This window comes from Rhinopithecus bieti, unplaced genomic scaffold (genome assembly GCF_001698545.2).
Source record: "Rhinopithecus bieti isolate Rb0 unplaced genomic scaffold, ASM169854v2 scaffold_31070, whole genome shotgun sequence".
In the NCBI taxonomy this organism is placed as follows: domain Eukaryota; kingdom Metazoa; phylum Chordata; class Mammalia; order Primates; family Cercopithecidae; genus Rhinopithecus; species Rhinopithecus bieti.
In genome coordinates, this window is record NW_016813245.1 from 51474 (window position 1) to 57628 (window position 6155).

Here is a 6155-nt window from a genome sequence, read left to right on the forward strand (position 1 = left end):
CTTAGTTTGGCTGGATATGAAATTCTGGGTTAAAAATTCTTTTCTTTAAGAATGTTGGATATTGGCCCCCACTCTCTTCTGGCTTGTAAGGTTTCTTCAGAGAGATCTACTGTTAGTCTCACGGGCTTCCCTTTGTGGATAACCTGACCTTTCTCTCTGGATGCCCTTAACATTTTTTCCATCATTTCAACCTTGGTGTATCTGATAATTATGTGTCTTGAGGTTGCTCTTCTCATGGAGTATCCTTGTGGTGTTCTCTGTATTTCCTGAATTTGAACGTTGGCCTGTCTTGCTAGGTTGGGGAAGTTCTCCTGGATAGTATCCTGAAGAGTATTTTCCAACTTGGTTCCATACTCCTTGTCACTTTCAGATACACCAATCAAATGTAGATTTGGTCTTTTCACATAGTCCCATATTTTTTGGAGGCTTTGCTTATTCCTTTTCATTCTTTTCCCTCTAACCTTGTCTTCTCTCTTTATTTCATTAGGTTGATCTTCAATCACTGATATCCTTTCTTCCACTTGATCGAGTCACCTGTTGAAGCTTGTGTATGTTTCACGAAGTTCTCATGCTGTGTTTTTCAGCTCTATCAGGTCATTTGCATTATTCTCTACACTGGTTATTCTAGTTAGCCATTCCTCTAACCTTTTTTCAAGGTTCTTAGCTTCCTTGCTTTGGGTTAGAACATGCTCCTTTAGCTCGGAGAAGTCTGTTATTATCCACCTTCTGAAGCCTACTTCTGTCAATTCACCAAACTCATTCTCCATTCAGTTTTATTCTCTTGCTGGTGAGGAGTTTCGGTCCTTTGGAGGAGAAGAGGCGTTCTGGTTTTTGGAATTTTCTGCCATTTTCCGCTGGTTTCTCCACATCCTTGTGGATTTATCTACCTTTGGTCTTTGATGTTGGTGATGTTCGGATGGGATCTTTGAGTGGACGTGCTATTCCTTTCTGTTTGTTAGTTTTCCTTCTGACAGTCAGGCCCCTCTGCTGCTGGTCTGCTGGAGTTTGCTGGAGGTCCACTCCCAATCTTGTTTGCCTGGGTATCACCAGCAGGGGCTGCAGAACAGCAAAGATTGCTGCCTGATCTTTCCTCTGGAAGCTTCCTCCCAGAGGGGCACATGCCAGATGCCAGCCAGAGCTCTCCTGTTTGAGGTGTCTGTCAGCCCCTACTGGGAGGTATCTTCCAGTCACGATACATGGGGTTCAAGGACCCACTTGAGGAGGCAGTGTAACCCTTATCAGAGCTGAAACACTGTGCTGGGAGGTCCGCTGCTCTCTTCAGAGCTGTCAGGCAGGGATGTTTAAGTCTGCTGAAGCTTTGCCCACAGCTGCCCCTTTCCCCAGGTGCTCTGTCCCAGGGAGATGGGAGTTTTATCTATAAGTCCCTGACTGGGGCTGCTGCCTTTTTTTCAGAGATGCCTGCCCAGAGAAGAGAAATCTGGCAGTCTGGCCGCAGCAGCCTTGCTGAGCTGCAGCGAGCTCTGCCCAGTTCAAACTTCACAGTGGCTTTGTTTACACTGTGAGCATAATACTGCCTACTCAAACCTCAGCAATGGCGGACTCCCCTCCCCCAGCCAAGCTCGAATGTCCCCGGGTCAATCTCAGACTGCTGCTGTGCTGGCAGTGAGAATTTCAAGCCAGTGGATCTTAGTTTGCCGGGCTCTGTGAGGGTGGGTCCCACTGAGTCAGACCACTTGGTTCCCTGGCTTCAGCACCCTTTTCCAGGGGAGTAAATGGTTCTATCTCACTGGTGCTCCAGGTGCCACTGGAGTATGGAGAAAAAACTACTGCAGTTACTTCGGTGTCTGCCCAAATGGCCGCACAGTTTTGTGCTTGAAACCAAGGGCCCTGGTGGGGTGGGCACCGGAGGGAATCTCCTGGTTTGCAGGTTGCAAATACCATGGTATGAGCACAGTATCTGTGCCAGAGTTCCTCAGGCTCAGTCCCTCACGGCTTCCCTTGGGTAGGTGAGAAAATTCCCCAACCCCTTGCGCTTCCTAGGTGACGCAACACCTCACCCTGCTTCGGCTCGCCCTCCATGGGCTGCAATCACTGTCCACCCAGTCCAAATGAGATGAATGGGGTACCTTAGTTGGAAATGCAGAAATCACCTGTCTTCTGTGTCGATCTCACTGGCAGCTGCAGACCAGAGCTGTTCGTATTTGGCCATCTTGCCAGGAAATTCCTACCACATTTTCTTTATCCAATCTACTGTTGGTGGGCATTTAGGTTGATTTCATGTCTTTGCTATGGTAAATAGTGCTGCAACAAACATATGGACACATGTATCTTTATGATAGAATGATTTATATTCTTTTGGGTGTCTACCCAATAATGTATTTGCTGGGTCAGATGGTAATTCTGTTTTAAGTTCTTTGCAGAATTGCCACACTGCTTTCTACAATGGCTCAACTAATTTATATTCCCACCAACAGTGTATAAGCATTCTGTTTTCTCTGCAACCTTGCCAGCATCTGTTGTTTCTTAACTTTTTCATAATGTGGCTTAATAATAGTCATAGAACAGTGATTTTAAAAAGTCAAAAAACAACAGATGCTGGTGATGCTGCAGAAAAAAGGGAACCCTTACATACTACTGGTAGGAATGTAAATTGGTTCAGCCGCTGTGGAAAACAGTTTGGAGATTTCTCAAAGAAGTTAAAAGAGAACTGCTATTTGACCTACCAATCCCATTACTGGGTATATATGCAAAAGAAAACAAATTTTTCTACCAAAAAGACACATGAACTCACATGTTCATTGCAGCACTATGCACAATAGCTAAAACATGGAATCAACCTAAGTGCCCATCAATGGTGGATTGGACAAAGAAAATATGGTACATATACACCATGGGATATCATGCAGCCATAAAAAAAGAATGAAATCATGTCCTTTGCAGCAATATGGGTGGAGCTGGGGCCATTATCCTAAACAAATTAATGCAGGAACAGAAAACCAAATAATGCTTGTTCTCACTTATAATTGTGAGCTAACCAATGGGTACTCATGGATATCAATATGGCAGCAATAGACACTGGGGACGACTAGAGGGCACAGGGAATGGGGCAAGTATTGAAAAACTATTGGGTACTATGCTCAGTATCTGGGTGACAAGATCATTCTTTACCCAAATCTCAACATCACACAATTTACTCATGTAACAAACTTGCACATGTACCCCCTTAATCTAAAACAAAAGTTGAAAAAATTAAAAATAGCAATATAGAAAATTGCTCCATGGTTTGCATATCACATCTAAAACCTAGGTTAACTGAAATTCTGTAATGAAATAGAGTATTACTATTGTTCCTACTTTTGAATAGGTACAGTGAACGTGCTTACACTTTCTATTTTCATGGCATAAAACTGGATTTACTAATACTCTGGAGAGCTCTGTAGCTTCTAGTTCTGTACTGTTATGAGGTACTCATTAAAACAAGGCCTAGACTCTCAATGGCAGTTTGCCATTGTTAGGTTTCATGTCAAAGATACCGCTAAGAAACAAATTTTTATTTTCAACATAAAGCATAACTGGTAACGCTAATTCTTTTGTATTTTATTTATCCCTGTAGATAATGATTTATGTTGCATTGCCTTTGATACTATTCCCCCCTTTCTATGGCTTTTAATTTTAATGAGTATTTCCATCATCTCCTCACTCCCTTTGCTTCCAACCAGCTTGTGCTGCATATCAACGAAAGGGTTTTGTTTGCATTTTTATTCCCTCTTACTGCTGATTTCTTAGCATCAGTTTTCCTTCCTAGATGCTGTTGAATTTCTATTGATCACAGAATTTCTATTAACATACACCTGAGACTTGTCAACATTTAAAAAGCCAAACAAAACACAAAAATTAAACCTCACATCTCACAAAGAATGAATGGACAACTTAAAGACTCCCTCGTCAGCACAACTTGTTATGAGTCATAGAACTTTCTTCAATCTGGAGTTCATTGATGAATAAATGGGTTTTCATTTTTGCCTAAGCCGTTTGGTATCTCCACCATTCTTTTAAATGATTACTGTGTGTGTGTGTGTGTGTGTGTGTGCGTGTGCGCGCGCGCACTAAATCCATCAAAAGTTTCCTTTTCCTCTTTAAATTTGATCTGGGTTTAGGAGATTCTTAAGGGAAAAATAAACATGGAGAAGGTTTCTTTAAGAAAAAACCAACCAGGCATGGTGGCTCATGCTTGTGATCCCAGCACTTTGAGAGGCTGAGGTGGGAGGATCACTTGAGCCCAGGAGTTCAAGATCAGCCTCAGAAATATAGTGAGACCTTGTCTCTACAAAAAATTTAAAAATTAGCTGAGCATGGTGGCATGCACATGCAGTCTCACACACTCAGGAGGCTGAGATGGGAGGATCACTTGAGCCCAGGAAGTGGAGGCTACAGTGAGCCATGATCACGCCATTGCACTCCAGCCTGGGTAACCTTGTCTCAGAAAACTAAATTAATAATTTAAAAAAATTTAAAATCAATAGCTCCCCACATGGATTTGCTCATTCATTTAAACTAACCATTACTACACACTATCTATAGATCATTCTTCCAGGTCCTATGGAGGATATAAATATAAAGACACGGTCCCTGCCCTCAAAGTCATTTCAGTGAAAATTTGCAACTTCCTTATCCCATTTCACCCCATTTCTATCACTATCCTCAAAAATAACTCATCTACTTCAGTCAAGCTTCTACAAATGACTTCTGCCTGGTATATCTACTTTTACCCCCTAGTCCCTCAGCCTTTATAAATGAAGACATTTTCTTCTGTATTTGCTAAATGTCTTTCACATGTGTATGCTATCAATATTATTTTTAAAATATTAGAGAAGACTTATGGACCCCAACTACTATGATAAGTACTGTCTCTACCATTAGAGTAACTCTAGGTTAAAGCATTGTCCCAGGACCCCTCTCAAAATGTAGTTGCTACTTGGAAGGTATAGCATATTTTAAGCCATAAGTAACCACAGATACTCATATAGAATAATTTATCAAATATAAATAGGAACAAGAAATTTTATCACAAAAAGAGAAAGGTCAAAGGAACAATGCCTATTAGAGAGGACAAGTCTAAGCAAGATGGTGAAGTGTGGACCATGATCCAACCAGAACCTAACACAGAGGCATCAGGTACAGGGATTCAGAATAGTGAGGCAGAGGTAAAAGGAACACAAAGACAAATATCTCTTCCCTCATAATTTTGTTAAAAGCCAATTCTGCATTTCAACATCCTGCATTCACAATGAAATTCTCCCCTCATTCTAGACCCCAAAACCTTAAAGGCCAATGAATATGGAGATGGCTACAACTAGTCAGTTCCCTTTGTGTTCACACCAGTTGCTGAGAGTAGTTTTCGGGCCGTGGAGCTGTTACAAAAGAATGACTACACAAACACTTCCACCGCTTCTCACTCCCATCCTACCTACAACCCTGTCTTCCAGCAGTCATGGTAGAAAGCCAAGTGAAGAACAACAACAAAAAATGTGTAATACAAAACACACACAAAAAAAGTCTAAACTCCAGATATAGGAAGGCAAGCCTACTGATATTCTATGTTGCTAGAATTAATTACCATAAGTATACAAAGAATTTCTTTAATCCAGAAGAATTAACTATACAACTATAACTCTTTGGAGGACAGCCATTGGTTGACATTTCATCAAAATTAGAATAAAAAGACAATATAATGCCCAATCCTACACATTTCTGAAACCTAACTACGCCACAATTTTCACAAAGTTAGTCTGTCAATTTATAGACAAAAGAATATATCACATCATTTACCTACTTTAAAAGATTACTATGAAAAATGGTTAAAATGGAAACTCCATGTATTTCTCATTTGATGTTCAATAGACACTTAAAACTCAGCTTATCCAAAACTGAACTAAAAATCTTCCCCAAAAAACCTGCTGTGCCTCTCATGATTGGCACCTCTGTTAATGGTGCTTCCAATTGCCTGAAGTCTCAAACTAGAAACTTCAAAGTCATCCCAAACTCTTCTTCTTCTTCTTTGGGGGAAAGAACTAAAAACCTTCCCCCCAAAACCTGCTGTGCCTCTCATGATTGGTATCCTCTGTTAACGGTGCTTCCATTTGCCTGAAGTCTCAAGCTAGACACTTCAAAATTATCCCAAATTCTTCTTCATG